The sequence below is a fragment of the Schistocerca serialis genome, chromosome 12 (assembly GCF_023864345.2).
Source record: "Schistocerca serialis cubense isolate TAMUIC-IGC-003099 chromosome 12, iqSchSeri2.2, whole genome shotgun sequence".
Taxonomy (NCBI): Eukaryota; Metazoa; Arthropoda; class Insecta; order Orthoptera; family Acrididae; genus Schistocerca; species Schistocerca serialis.
The window spans coordinates 96,424,592-96,439,290 of record NC_064649.1 but is presented as its reverse complement, the minus strand read 5'-3'; positions in this window follow the sequence as shown (position 1 = coordinate 96,439,290).

Sequence of the window (14,699 nt, the reverse complement as noted above, 5' to 3'; positions counted from 1 at the left end):
CTCGGTCAATACCGCGGTTCGATCGCATTCGCATTGTTACTTTGGGACAGGAAGGGCTCTTAACAAGGGAAGTGTTCAGGCGTCTCGGAGTGAACCAAAGCGATGTTGTTCGGACATGGAGGCGATACAGAGAGACAGGAATTGTCGATGACATGCCTTGCTATGGCCGCCCGAGGGCTACTCTTGCAGTGGATGACCGCTACCTACGGGTTATGGCCCGGAGGAACCCTAACAGCAAGACCACCATGTTGAATAATGCATTTAGTGCAGCCACAGAACGTCGTGTTACGACTGAAACTGTGCACAACAGGCTGCATGATGCACAACTTTACTCCCGACGTCCATGGCGAGGTCCATCTTCGCAACCACCACACCACGCAGCGTGGTAGAGATGGGTCCCACAACATGCCGAATTGACGGCTCAGGATTGGCATCATATTATCTTGACTAATGAGTGTCGCATATGCCTTCAACAGACAATCGTCGGAGACGTGTTTGAAGGCAACCCGGTCAGGCTGAACGCCTTAGACACACTGTCCAGCCTGTGCAGCAAGGTGGAGGTTTCCTGCTGTTTTGGGGTGGCATTATGCGGGGTGAACGTACGCCGCTGGTGATCGTGGAAAGTGCCGTAACGGCTGTACGATACGTGAATGCCGTCCTCCGACCGATAGAGCAACCATAAGGACAGCATACTGGCGCGGAATTCGTGTTCATGGATAACAATTCGCGCCCCCATCCCGTAGATCTTGTTAATGACTTTCTTCAGGATAACGACATGGCTCGACTAGAGTCGCCAGCATGTTCTTTTAGACGTGAACCCTACCGAACATGCCTGGGATAAATTGAAAAGGGCTGTTTATGGACGACGTGACCCACCAATCACTCTGAGGGATCTATGCCGAATCGCCGTTGAGGAGTGGGAAAATCTGAACCAACAGTGCCTTGATGAACTTGAGGATAATATGCCACGACGAATACAGGCATGCACCAATGCTAAAGAACGTGTTACTGGGTGTCAGAGGTACCGGTGTGTACAGCAATCTGGACCACCACCTCTTTAGGTATTGCTGTGTGGTGGTTCATTATGCAATGTTTGGTTTTCATGAGCAATAAAGCCGGCCGGAGTGGCAGAGCGGTTCGAGGTGCTACAGTGTGGAACCGCGCGACCGCTACGGTTGCAGGTTCGAATCCTGCCTCGGGCATAGATGTGTGTGATGTTCTTAGGTTAGTTAGGTTTAAGTAGTTCTAAGTTCTAGGGAACTGATGACCTCAGAAGTTAAGTCACATAGTGCTTACAGCCATTTGAACCATTTTTGAGCAATATAAAGGGTGGAAATGATGTTTATGTTAATCTCTATTCCAGTATTCTGTAGAGGTTCCGGAACTCTCGGAACCGAGGTGATGCAAACCTTTTTTTGATGTGTGCAGTTTTCTTATTCAGTCAAGCCACTACACCAAGAGAAGGAATCCCAACATGACGTATCTGTCCGTAGTGCTAAACGTTAGCAAGATCCACAGTGGTTATCAGGATACCAGTTTTTCAATATTGGCTTTGCAGAACCGCGTTGTGGTACGTGTCAAGTTTGTTATCACCTTAAGATTCAAGTTTCATATAAGGGAAACGGCTAGAAAATGAAATAACTCCAAGAAAAGATGAACTTATACGGTAAACAGACTAGTAAACGGGCTCAGAATATTCAAAAACTTAAATTTTGTAGTAGTCATTGCTTTCATCATTAGTTGCATTGTTTTGCGGCATCAGACTATGATAGTGGCCATTGGCTCGATCTGCTTGAGCCATATATGGTGTCTTACCACCAATTTTCCAATACTTTTTACTACAGTTAATGGTAATTTGTGGTTGCGGATGTTTGATAATGTACAAAACGGATCTTCACATTTTATTGATAATCTTTATAAATTATTATTTTTCATGTTACCTTCCAATATAAATGATATGACAGATCAGAGTCATTATCTGGTTCATACTGTATGAACTTCCGTTACAAAAATGAGAATAAAACAGTTTTTTCAACTCTTTTTTCTCCATTTATAAATACTGTGGCTTAGCCCGTTTTCCCGCACATGTCTTCAGTTCCGCATTACAAAGGACCATAGCTACTATTACCACGTGGAGCATTTGATCAGTGCATGTGACCTTTCGCATTGCTTCGAGTGTCTTGCACTTACGCTGATATCCTTGTGCTGTGACTACTACGAAAAAGTGTAAAATAACTATTCTCTTAATTTGACTTGTAGCTCGATGGAAAAGGTGTCGCTGCTGTAATTTATCAATTAAGCACGATAATTCGGCTCAACCACATTTCTCGTCTATATCTACATAGATAGTTCGCAAGCCACCATACAGTGCATGGCGAAGCGTACCTTGTCATTTTTGCTTTACTGGCAAATGGAGTGAGGGAAGAACTACTATCTAGGTGCTTTCGCACGAGCCCTGATTTATTTTATCTCCTCTTCACGGTCATTACCCAAGATGTATGTTGGTGGAAGTGGGATCGTTCTGCAGTCTGTCGGAAATGTTGGTTCTATAAAGTTTCCCCAACAGCGTTTCGCGGAAGAGAACGTATTATTTCCCATCTGAGTTCACGGAGCATTTCCGTAATATTGTCGAGCTGATCTACCGGTAAAAAAAAACCCTACCAGCTCGCCTCTGAATTGTGTCGACAGCTTCCTCTTCTCTGATCACGTGCTCGATTCCAGACGCTCTAGCAGTATTCAAGAATAGTTCGTGCAAGTGTTCTATACGCGGTTTCCCTTATAGGTAATAGCCTTGTAAGACAAAGATCGAATTAAATAAATCAGTCATGCAGAACACCCACATTGTTGTGCAGAACACGAATAAATATGAAGTTGTTCTAAAAAGCAAAGGCAGAAATATTAATCTCTGCATATAAAAGCCAATGTCCTGACAGACTAACTTACTAACTCATCATCGCCTAGCCGAAACCACTAAGGATAGAAACATGAAATTTGCAGAGGGTGTTGTACTATAGCCATCGTTTTAGAAAGGATTTCACGATATTCCATCTCTAAGGGGTTGAAGTAGGGGATGAATGCTTTTGTAAAAATAAGTCGCTATTAAGAAAATTTTAAACAACACCTACGAAAATGAGTATTTGGTCCTCGGTCACAAGAAATGTATGATTCAGCATTAATGGAAATGCTACCCCTATGGTAGTGAAGTAGTGGGTGGAAGATTTTTTTTGGAAAATAATCTTTATTAAAGTACTACTGAAGCATTTTTAAAACATCAATGAAAATAGATTTTTGACTTCTCAGTTACAAATAAAACTTTCGTATTTTAGTATTTTTTAAAATTCAGCACCTCAGGGGATGAAACAGGGTATATCATCAATTTCACCATCATCATTATTAACATCGTCGCCGTTATCCATAAAGTACTACTACGAATAGGTATCAACAGTCAAACTGTGCAATGATAAAGACTTCGCCAATTCTTATCGGTCAAGCGCCACTTGAGCTACGCAGTCGGTGTCGTGGACCTAGGAATTGCATTTCTCTATCTCGGATTCCGAATAATCATGATTGCGTTTAACTATTTATTTGCTTCTTACGGGTAATAAAATATTATTTCTCCAGGTTGGTATACGTCCTACAGTTGACACCAGTAAGCCCTCGTTTCGTTGAGGAGTCTATTTCCGACATACACTGACGGAAGAAAAATCGCAACACCATAAAAATAATTAATGTAGAGTAACGAAATTTTCGAAAATATTTAAGTGACTAACGATGCAAGATCGCAGATTAATTTAAGTGCAGGATAAGCCACTGAATATGTGAAATGCTGGTGGATTAATAGCCTGTGTAACCGTCAGATTGTTGAATGCAAGCATGCAAACGTGCATGCAATGTGTTGTACAGTTGCCGGATGTGAGTTTGTATCATGGAATTCCGCTATTCCACCAGCGAGGGCGCTGCCGGCGGGCAGTGTGGTTCAACTATCAAGTTTTCGACGCATGCGCAGAATAGTTACGGTACGCTATATATTGCGGAACGGAGGACGTTTTCGCCAGTCTGCGACGGCTCACCTGAAGATGACTGGCAGGTGCCCAGTTGAAATATCGTGCGAAGTATTGAACGACGACCGGCTGCAAGCCCGAAATTTGTTTGAACAGTCAATTCGCCGGGAAAATTTTAAAATTCACATCATACGCCTTTACGGGGAGGAGATGGCCTCACATATCCGAAGTTTAGAGAATCTACGTGGTAAAAGTGCAAAGCTTCTAAGTTCATTAACTTTTTTATTGAGATGTCGGGACCATGGCAGTATACCAAAATTTGCTATAGTGACTCATTTCATTAAGACCGCTACTGCACGGAAGATTACTGAGAAGGCTAGTCATGCTATTGTCAAGGTGAGGATTTGCTATACAAGACGAAGGTTAGATGCTATTTCAGCAGAAATTTACCAGTTACATTAGAAGGTTGCAAGGTATCTTTCTCCTTTATCATGGGACTGGGTTGATGGAGTGACTTCGGCCAAGTTCGAGTGAATCCACAATGATGCTAATTGTCGGAAGATATCAAAATTTGATCGACTGTCGCCACAGAAGCCGTCGCCAGAAGGGATAATGGTACGACGTTCCGTTGTCAATCTCACGGAGAAGAATTTGGACGACGCTACGCTGTCTGTATTAAGCAAGGGACACAATTTTGCACCTACACCTACAGCACCGCCATTAATAAGTATTTTGAGTGGTGTTGAAGAAGCTGTACGAAGTCTTCCTTTGGATGCTGCAGACGAAATAAGAAGGGAAACTTGCCGTGCTCTGTTGAAGGCTCCTACTCGACGCAGTAATTTAACCTCTGCAGAAAGGGCGGCATTACGAAATCTGAGAGAGGACCCTGACGTAGTGGTATTGAAAGCTGACAAAGGTAATGCAACTGTTTTGTTACCTCGTGGTGTGTATAAAGATAAGATGTATGGTCTGCTAAGTGACTCTACCTATAGGACGATTGATTACGATCCTACAGGACGTGAGCAACGAAAAACTTCAGCACTATTAAATTCCTCCTCCTTACCGCAAGAGACCATCAAGAGGTTAAGACCACATGGTTGTGTACCTCCAAGACTGTATGGCCTTCCAAAGATTCGTAAAGAGGGTCTTCCTCTGCGTCCAATAGTGGGCAACATTGGAGCTCCTACATATGATTTAGCTAAACATCTCGCTTCCTTACTGAGACCGTTCGTAGGCAAGTGCTCACATCACATACGAAACTCAGCTGATTTTATCAATCGACTGGGGGCTCTTCGTCTTAGCAGTGTAGACCTTCTAGTAAGTTTTGATGTGGTCTCTTTTTTTACAAAAGTTCCCCTTGCAGATTCTTTGACACTGATTGGTAACATGTTTCCTGTTGATATCACTGCTTTGTTCAGGCACGCTCTTTCCTCAACTTATTTTATGTTTAATCAAGAATATTTTGAACAGACTGACGGCGTCGCCATGGGTAGTCCCCTGTCTCCTTTGGTGGCCAACCTTTTTATGGAGGATTTTGAAGAGAGAGCGCTTGAATCAGCTGCCCTGAAGCCAACAGTTTTTTGGCGGTATGTGGATGACACTTTCATAGTGTGGCCTCATGGAGAAGATAAATTAATGGAGTTTCTACATCGCCTCAACTCCATTCATAGCAACATCCTGTTCACCATGGAAATAGAGAAAGATGGTTGTTTGCCTTTCTTGGATGTCCTGGTTCGAAGGAAGAATGATGGTTCTCTAGGGCATTCAGTTTACCGGAAACCCACTCATACTGATTTGTACCTGCAAGCATCGAGTTGCCATCGCCTATGAATTTGCTTAAAACACTTGTTCATAGAGCTCATACTGTCTCAGATCTGGATACCTCAAGAACTCGCCCATCTAAAGACAGTATTCAGCGAAAATGGGTATTCCATCCGGCAGATTAACAGGGCACTAACAGTTAAAACTAAGAAGCAGGAAGTGAATAAAGAGGAGAACATGCCGGCACAATCTTTAGCTTTTCTCCCTTACGTTGGCAACACTTCGTTTAAAATAGCAAGAATCCTCCGAAAATTTCAGGTAAAAGTGGTTTTCCGCCCACCATCGAAGATTGCGGACCTTGTGGGATCAGTTAAGGACAATCTGTTACTACGAAAGGCCGGAATTTACAAGATACCGTACCAATGTGGTATGGCTTACATAGGTCAAACCACACGCACCGTGAAAGAACGCTGCACTGAACATCAACGTTACACCCGCCTTCTACAGCCAAGCAAGTCCGCTATTGCTGAACATTGTATTTCTCCTGGACATTCAATGCAGTATGAGAAAACAATGATTTTGTCCACAACAACGTCTTTCTGGGACTCCATTATTAAAGATCCGTAGAAATACGACTGGCGGAAAATCTGTTAAACCGTGACAGCGTCTATCAGCTGGACAGTGCACGGAATCCCATCATCTCCACGATTTGCTCAAATCGAAGACGACAGAGTGCGTCGACGGCCGTGGCAAACAGCAACGCAGAGGGCGACTGAGTTCCGCTATTCCACCAGCGAGGGCGCTGCCGGCGGGCAGTGTGGTTGAACTATCAAGTTTTCGACGCATGCGCAGAATAGTTACAGTACGCTATATATTGCAGAACGGAGGACGTTTTCGCCCCATCCGGCTTGGATCTCCGCCCCCCCTCCCCCCTACCGTTTATAAATCCCTCCAAATCCTTGAACGTCATGCTCTCCGCCTCGCCTATCGCATCCGCCTCCCCTCCCCCACGCGGATCCTGTACGATCTCATCCCCTTCCCCCACCACCTCCTTTTCCTTGAAAGGATAAGGATCCTGTACACCTCCCACAAACTCGATCCTCCTCACCCGCTCGTCTCCCCGATCCTCTCCCACCCCCACCCGTCTCCACCTCTCCACCCTCCTTACCCTCTCCCACAGTGACTTCCGCCAGCTCCCCCTCCCTGATGATGCCCTCCTCCCCTCCATCTACCCCTCCTACCAACTTTGATCCTCCCACCCTCCTCCTGTGCTTGCTCCTCTGGGCACCCTCCCTCCCTTCTCGCCCCTTTCCCTCCCTCTTCCATTTCTCCCCCCTCCTCCCCCGGGCCTCCCCTCCCCTGTCCCTTTCCTCCTGCCCCCATCTCCTCAGCCATTGGCATCCTCTTTCTCCCCTCTCCCCCACCTCACCCCTGTTCCCCTCTTGGCAGGTCCCTGGACTCGCACACGCTCAGTGGACATTCGCGCGCCGGAGATCACCGCCATCAGTGTTTCGTGTGTGCCGTCATGTTTAGTGTTCAGTGTTCACCGTCACACTCCATCGTTCACCAGTGCCGTCGTCTTCTTCAGTGTTTGTGCATCGTGTCAACAGTTTGTAGTGTGGATTGTCATCAAGTGTGAAAGGCTTCATGTTTTTTTTTTCTGTTCATGTGTCTACTGTTTTTTCCCGCCGTTTTTCCAAGTGATGTATCTTCTCTGTTTATATCATTGTACTCTCTTCGGCTGAAGAGCGGCGTATTGTGCTGCTGCCAGCCTACCTGTTCCACAGGTTTTAAAATCACAATAAAGAGAAAAAAAAGACGTTTTCGCCAGTCTGCGACGGCTCATCTGAAGATGACTGGCAGGTGCCCAGTTGAAATATCGTGCGAAGTATTGAAGGACGACCGGCTGCAAGCCCGAAATTTGTTTGAACATGGAGTCCTATGCCCCCTGGACTACGTCAGTTAGTACAGGGACGGTTAACGCTGTTTGTGGATGACGCATGCGTTGGTGAAGAGTTCTCGGGCTTGTCTTCAAACTGCGACGTTTCGACGAGTGACACACTTCTTCTGGCCTGAATATGATGAGTTCACCAGCTATAATCGCCGGGAAAGCATACATTCACATTTACTACCCTCGAGTTGTCGTTCGATGATGTCTCACGTATGGCCTGTCGGAGACAGGTCTGGCGATCGAGCAAAAAATAGCAATATGTAGACACTTTGTAATGCATGTATCATGTTTGTGACACACTCTCCCCTATTTCACGATGATGCAAAACGTGCTGCCCTTCTTTGAATTTTATCGACCTACTCCGTAATTCCTGTCTGGTAAGGATCCCACATCTCGCAGCAGTATTCCAAAAGAGAACGGAGAAGCCTGGCGTAGCCAGTCTCTTTAGTATGACCCATCACATCTTCTAAGTCTTCTGCCAACAAAATGCAGTCTTTGGTTCGCCTTCTCAACAACATTTTCTGTGTTTTCTTTCCAATTTAAGTTGTTCTTAATAGTAATTTTTAGGTATTTAGCTGAATTTACCAGATTTAGATTTGGTTGATTTGTAGCATAACCGAAATTTAACGGATTCCGACCTCACACTTGTCGTTACTTGGGGTCCAACTGTCAATTTTCTCACCATACAGGTAACTTACCTAAATAGCTTTGCAATTATTTTAACTTCTGATGATTTTACGAGGTGCATTCAAGTTCTAAGGCCTACGATTTTTTTTCTAATTAACTACTCACCCGAAATCGATGAAACTGGCGTAACTTCTCGACGTAATCGCCCTGCAGACGTACACATTTTTCACAACGCTGACGCCACGATTCCATGGCAGCGGCAAAGACTTCTTTAGGAGTCTGTTTTGACCACTGGAAAATTGCTGAGGCAGCAGCAGCACGGCTGGTGAATGTGCGGCCACGGAGGGTGTCTTTCGTTGTTGGAAAAAGCCAAAAGTCACTAGGAGCCAGGTCAGGTGAGTAGGGAGCATGAGGAATCACTTCAAAGTTGTTATCACGAAGAAACTGTTGCGTAACGTTAGCTCGATGTGCGGGTGCGTTGTCTTGGTGAAACAGCACACGCGCAGCCCTTCCCGGACGCTTTTGTTGCAGTGCAGGAAGGAATTTGTTCTTCAAAACATTTTCGTAGGATGCACCTGTTACCGTAGTGCTCTTTGCAACGCAATGGGTAAGGAATACGCCCTCGCTGTCCCAGAACATGGGCACCACCATTTTTTCAGCACTGGCGGTTACCAGAAATTTTTTTGGTGGCGGTGAATCTGTGTGCTTCCATTGAGCTGACTGGCGCTTTGTTTCTGGATTGAAAAATGGCATCCACGTCTCATCCATTGTCACAACCGATGAAAAGAAAGTCCCATTCATGCTGTCGTTGCGCGTCAACATTGCTTGGCAACATGCCACACGGGCAGCCATGTGGTCGTCCGTCAGCATTCGTGCCACCCACCTGGATGACACTTTTCGCATTTTCAGGTCGTCATGCAGGATTGTGTGCACAGAACCCACTTAAATGCCAACTCTGGAGGCGATCTGTTCAACAGTCATTCGGCGATCCCCCAAAACAATTCTCTCCACTTTGTCGATCATGTCGTCAGACCGGCTTGTGCGAGCCCAAGGTTGTTTCGGTTTGTTGTCACACGATGTTCTGCCTTCATTAAACTGTCGCACCCACGAATGCACTTTCGACACATCCATAACTCCACCACCACATGTCTCCTTCAACTGTCGATGAATTTCAATTGGTTTCACACAACGCAAATTCAGAAAACGAATGACTGCACGCTGTTCAAGTAAGGAAAACGTCGCCATTGTAAGTATTTAAAACAGTTCTCATTCTCGCTGCTGGTGGTAAAATTCCATCTGCCATACGGTGCTGCCATCTCTGGGACGTATTGACAATGAACGCGGCCTCATTTCAAAACAATGCGCATGTTTCTATCTCTTTCCAGTCCGGAGAAAAAAAATCGGAGGCCTTAGAACTTGAATGCACCTCGTACTAGACGATAAACCGACAGCATCATCTGCAAACAACTGAAGCCGCTGCTCGGGTTGTTTCCTGAATGATTTATATAGACAAGGAACAGTAGAAGGCCTGTAATGCCAGAAATCACTTCTGTTTTACTCGATGACTTCCCTGCAGTTACTACAGACTCCGACCTCTCTGACAGGAAACCATCAATCTTCGGGCGTTACTCAGACGATATTCCATAAGCACGCGGTTTGATTACTACCCGTTTGTGAGCTACGGTGTCAAAAGCTTTCTGTAAAATCTAGATGCACGGAATCAATTTGAAATTCATTGTCAATAGCACTCAGCACTTCGTGTGGGTAAAGCGCTAGTTGGCCGGCCAGGGTGGCCGAGCGGTTCTAGGCGCTACAGTCTGGAATCGCGCGACTGCTACGGTCGCAGGTTCGAATCCTACCTCGGGCATGGATGTGTGTGATGTCCTTAGATTAGTTACGTTTAAGTAGTTCTAAGTTCTAGGGGACTGATGACCTCAGAAGTTAAGTCCCATAGTGGTCAGAGCCATTTGAAAGCGCTAGTTGTGTTTCACAAGAACCATGTTTTCTAAATCCGTGTTGACTGTGTGTGTCAACAGGCCGTTCTCTTCGAGGTAATTCATAATGTTTGATCACAATATACGTTCCAAAATCCTGCTGCATACCAACGTTAACGATATGGGCCTGTAATTTAGTGCATTAATTCAACTACCTTTCTTGAATATTGGAGTGACCTGTGCAATTTTCCAGTCTTTGAGTATGTCTCTTCTGTTGAGCGAGCGGTTGTATGTAACAAGTGTGGAGTTAATTCCATCAGCATACTCCGAAATTGGTATATAATTTGGACTGGTAGACTTCGTTTTATTGATTTAAGTTGCTTCACTACTCCGTGGATGTCAAATTTCGCCGCACTGCCCTAACGGATACCTTCGTTGTACGTCCCACAAGGATTTGTGCGTTATTTCACGCAATGTTGCTTGTCTGTTCGCACTGACACTCTCTTAATTCTGTGGATTTCAGAATATCGAATTAGCTAGCGATTTCCGAACTGGAATATCCGATGCGTCTAGCTCCACCTATCGTTCCGCATACAAAGTCTGTTAAACCCATCGTTCGGCCATTATCAGGTAGGGAATCTTTTCACCTGGACCCCCTGAGTACAAATGACAGCTCCACTAATGCACTGCCTTTTTGTTTCACAATGGACATCCTTCGGCCGAGTCTCGTTCCCAGTTACGATACCGTCGATGTTTTTCTCGTAATCGTCGAGGAAGGTCAGTTCTGTAACAAGTCTCTGCTTTTTGTGCCTTCCGTTAGGATTTTGGGAACCCGCCAAGCACAAAATTTGTGGTAACCAATCTTCCCCGCCACAGTTTCATGTACCAAACTCTGCAAAATTTGGGGAAAATGTTGCCTCCCGCCGTAGGTTCGAGTCCTCCCTCGGGTATCGGTGTGTGTGTTGTTCTCAGCATAAGTTAGTTTAAGGCGTGTGTAATTCTAGGGACCGAAGACCTAAGCATTTTGGTCCTTAGGAATTCACACACGCATGAACATTTTTTTCTTTTTTTTTTGGGAAATGTTGCGAAAGTTCTGTAATCGTGAAAAGATGGTTTTCACGAAATTTGTCGATGATTTTCATCACCACCACCACCACCACCACCACCACCACCACCACCAGTTCTTCCGTCACATGGCTAAGCCTACGACTGTGAACCTCATCGTGAACACAAGTACGGCCATTTTTAAAATCAGTGAACCACTGCCTCACTCGGTTTTCGCTTATACATCCTATTCCCGTACCCATCACAGACAGGTCGCAATAAATTTCAGCTGGTTTGCAGTTTTTTGTCAACAGAACCCTAATCACCGAACCCACCTCACAAGAGGCGAGATTTTCTATTGCGGCCACATTTTAACGCATCATAGGAAGCAAAACAGCAGGGAGACAGACCATGCGCTACCACCGTTGGATGAGTACTGAGTTTAGGAACGTTATGGAACGAAGATGCCGGCTATAGCCCCGCCCACCTATGCGAAAGACCAAAACTTCTCTTATTGGACAATCCTCCTATCAGACTTTTGACAGAAGATTGTACTTGTTAATGAGTAGATTGTTGTTGTTGTTGTTGTGGTCTTCAGTCCTGAGACTGGTTTGATGCAGCTCTCCATGCTACTCTATCCTGTACAAGCTTCTTCATCTCCCAGTACCTACTGCAACCTACATCCTTCTGAATCTGCATGGTGTATTCATCTCTTGGTATCCCTCTACGATTTTTACCCTCCATGCTGCCCTCCAATGCTAAATTTGTGATCCCTTGATGCCTCAAAACATGTCCTACCAACCGATCCCGTCTTCTAGTCAAGTTGTGCCACAAACTCCTCTTCTCCCCAATTCTATTCAATACTTCCTCATTAGTTATGTGATCTAGCCATCTAATCTTCAGCATTCTTCTGTAGCACCACATTTCGAAAGCTTCTATTCTCTTCTTGTCCAAACTAGTTATCGTCCATGTTTCACTTCCATACATGGCTACACTCCATACAAATACATTCAGAAACGACTTCCTGACACTTAAACCTATACTCGATGTTAACAAATTTCTCTTCTTCAGAAACGATTTCCTTGCCATTGCCAGTCTGCATTTTATATCCTCTCTACTTCGACCATCATCAGTTATTTTACTCCCTAAATAGCAAAACTCCTTTACTACTTTAAGTGTCTCATTTCTTAATCTAATTCCCTCAGCATCACCCGACTTAATTTGACTACATTCCATTATCCTCGTTTTGCTTTTGTTGATGTTCATCTTATATCCTCCTTTCAAGACACTGTCCATTCCGTTCAACTGCTCTTCCAAGTCCTTTGCTGACTCTGACAGAATTACAATGTCTTCGGCGAACCTCAAAGTTTTTACTTCTTCTCCATGAATTTTAATAACTACTCCAAATTTTTCTTTTGTTTCCTTTACTGCTTGCTCAATATACAGATTGAATAACATCGGGGAGAGGCTACAACCCTGTCTCACTCCTTTCCCAACCACTGCTTCCCTTTCATGCCCCTCGACTCTTATAACTGCCATCTGATTTCTGTACAAATTGTAAATAGCCTTTCGCTCCCTGTATTTTATACCAGCCACCTTCAGAATTTGAAAGAGAGTATTGCAGTTAACACTGTCAAAAGCTTTCTCTAAGTCTACAAATGCTAGAAACGTAGGTTTGCCTTTTCTTAATCTTTCTTCTAAGATAAGTCGTAAGGTTAGTATTGCCTCACGTGTTCCAACATTTCTACGGAATCCAAACTGATCTTCCCCGAGGTCCGCTTCTACCAGTTTTTCCATTCGGCTGTAAAGAATTCGCGTTAGTGGATTATGAGAGCAAAAAAAAAAAAAAAAAAAAAAAGTTCAAATGGCTCTGAGCACTATGGGACTGAACATCCAAGGTATTCAGTCACCTAGACTTAGAACTACGTAAACCTAACTAACCTAAGGACATCACGCACATCCACGCCCGAAGCAGGATTCGAACCTGCGACCGTAGCAGCAGCGCGGATCCGGACTGAAGCGCCTAGAACCGCCCGGCCACAGCGGCCGGCTTATGAAAGCAGTTTTAACTTTTAAATTGGGTCATTAATTACGTGAAACGTTGGAAATCAAATTATTTTGGCCTTGGAAGCTGTTAGAAAGACAACTTGCAAGTGGTACCGTGTTCCCGACCAATGGCTTGGTAATGTGGATATGAAGGGGAAAGGCATGTGAGGCTGTGAAATCGTGCTCTCAAAGGCGTTTCCCCCGTGCCTCCCCTCTACACACGTGAACTGGGGAGAAACGTCGGTCCCCACATAAGAGAAACCACTTGCCATAATTATTCACTCACAGACCAGGGCGCCGTTTCCAGTGGAACTGTAGAATCTCAACCGTAAAAGTTGGGAAGAGGAGGTGGGGCTATGCAGAAATTTCTCAGTGGCTCAGTTATATTGTCTGTAGGATGGCACGGGTAGGAGTTAAAAATGTGAGCTGAAAGTTGTTTTCTTTTCTTTATTTAACAGCCTCGCATTACTTGCGAATCTTTAGCTACTCACATTTTCTCGGGGCGAAGTCTCGCGGTACTCGAGTATATATTCATCCTCTCTTCCTCTTTACGGATTCCCATCAGCAAATTGCCTCTGCAGTAAACGTGGGCTCGATACACAGAACATCCCCCAAAGCAGCTTACGTTACTATTACTGAAATTCTGTGAAATGCAGAGTTGTGGGCTGTGAATGGAATGGTAACTTCATGTAGAAAATATGTTCCTCTCGCTTACGAAGATTCAACTTACTAGCCAATGGTTGATTTTCGGATGCGTAAATATAATTTTTTTATAGGTACAAATGCTATCTATCAAGAGGACCTGCATTGTTTTTTTCATTCGAAGGTGTTAGCTAAGTGTGTTACTGTGCGTAGATTGTACTTTCAATAAGGGGGGGTGGGGGGGGGGGGGGAGAGATGATAGAGTCTCAGTGTATCTCAACACAACATAGCCATCGTCAAGGAATATGCACACAGTCCTTTCTTAAGAAATGACAAAGTAACTGCTTGAACTGCTTTGACGTCACACAGAGTTTAATTTTCTTTTGTGACAAACATGATATACACTGCTGGCCACCGCAAATGAAACACCAAGAAAGACAAGAGGTAGCACAGCAAAATTTATTTTGTAGATTAAATGTTGACCAAGTATCAAATGATTACGTTTACAGACGTCTGTGACATGTGGTTCCTGCCAGAATCAGTAGCCAGAGTAGCCGCCATTGTTGGAGATCACCGCTGCCACACGTCTCGGCATTGAGTCAAAGAGACGTTAGATGTGTTCCTGGGGTACAGCAGCCCAAGCAGCTTCCACACGTTGCCAAAGATCATCTGGTGTGGCAGCTGGGGATGTAA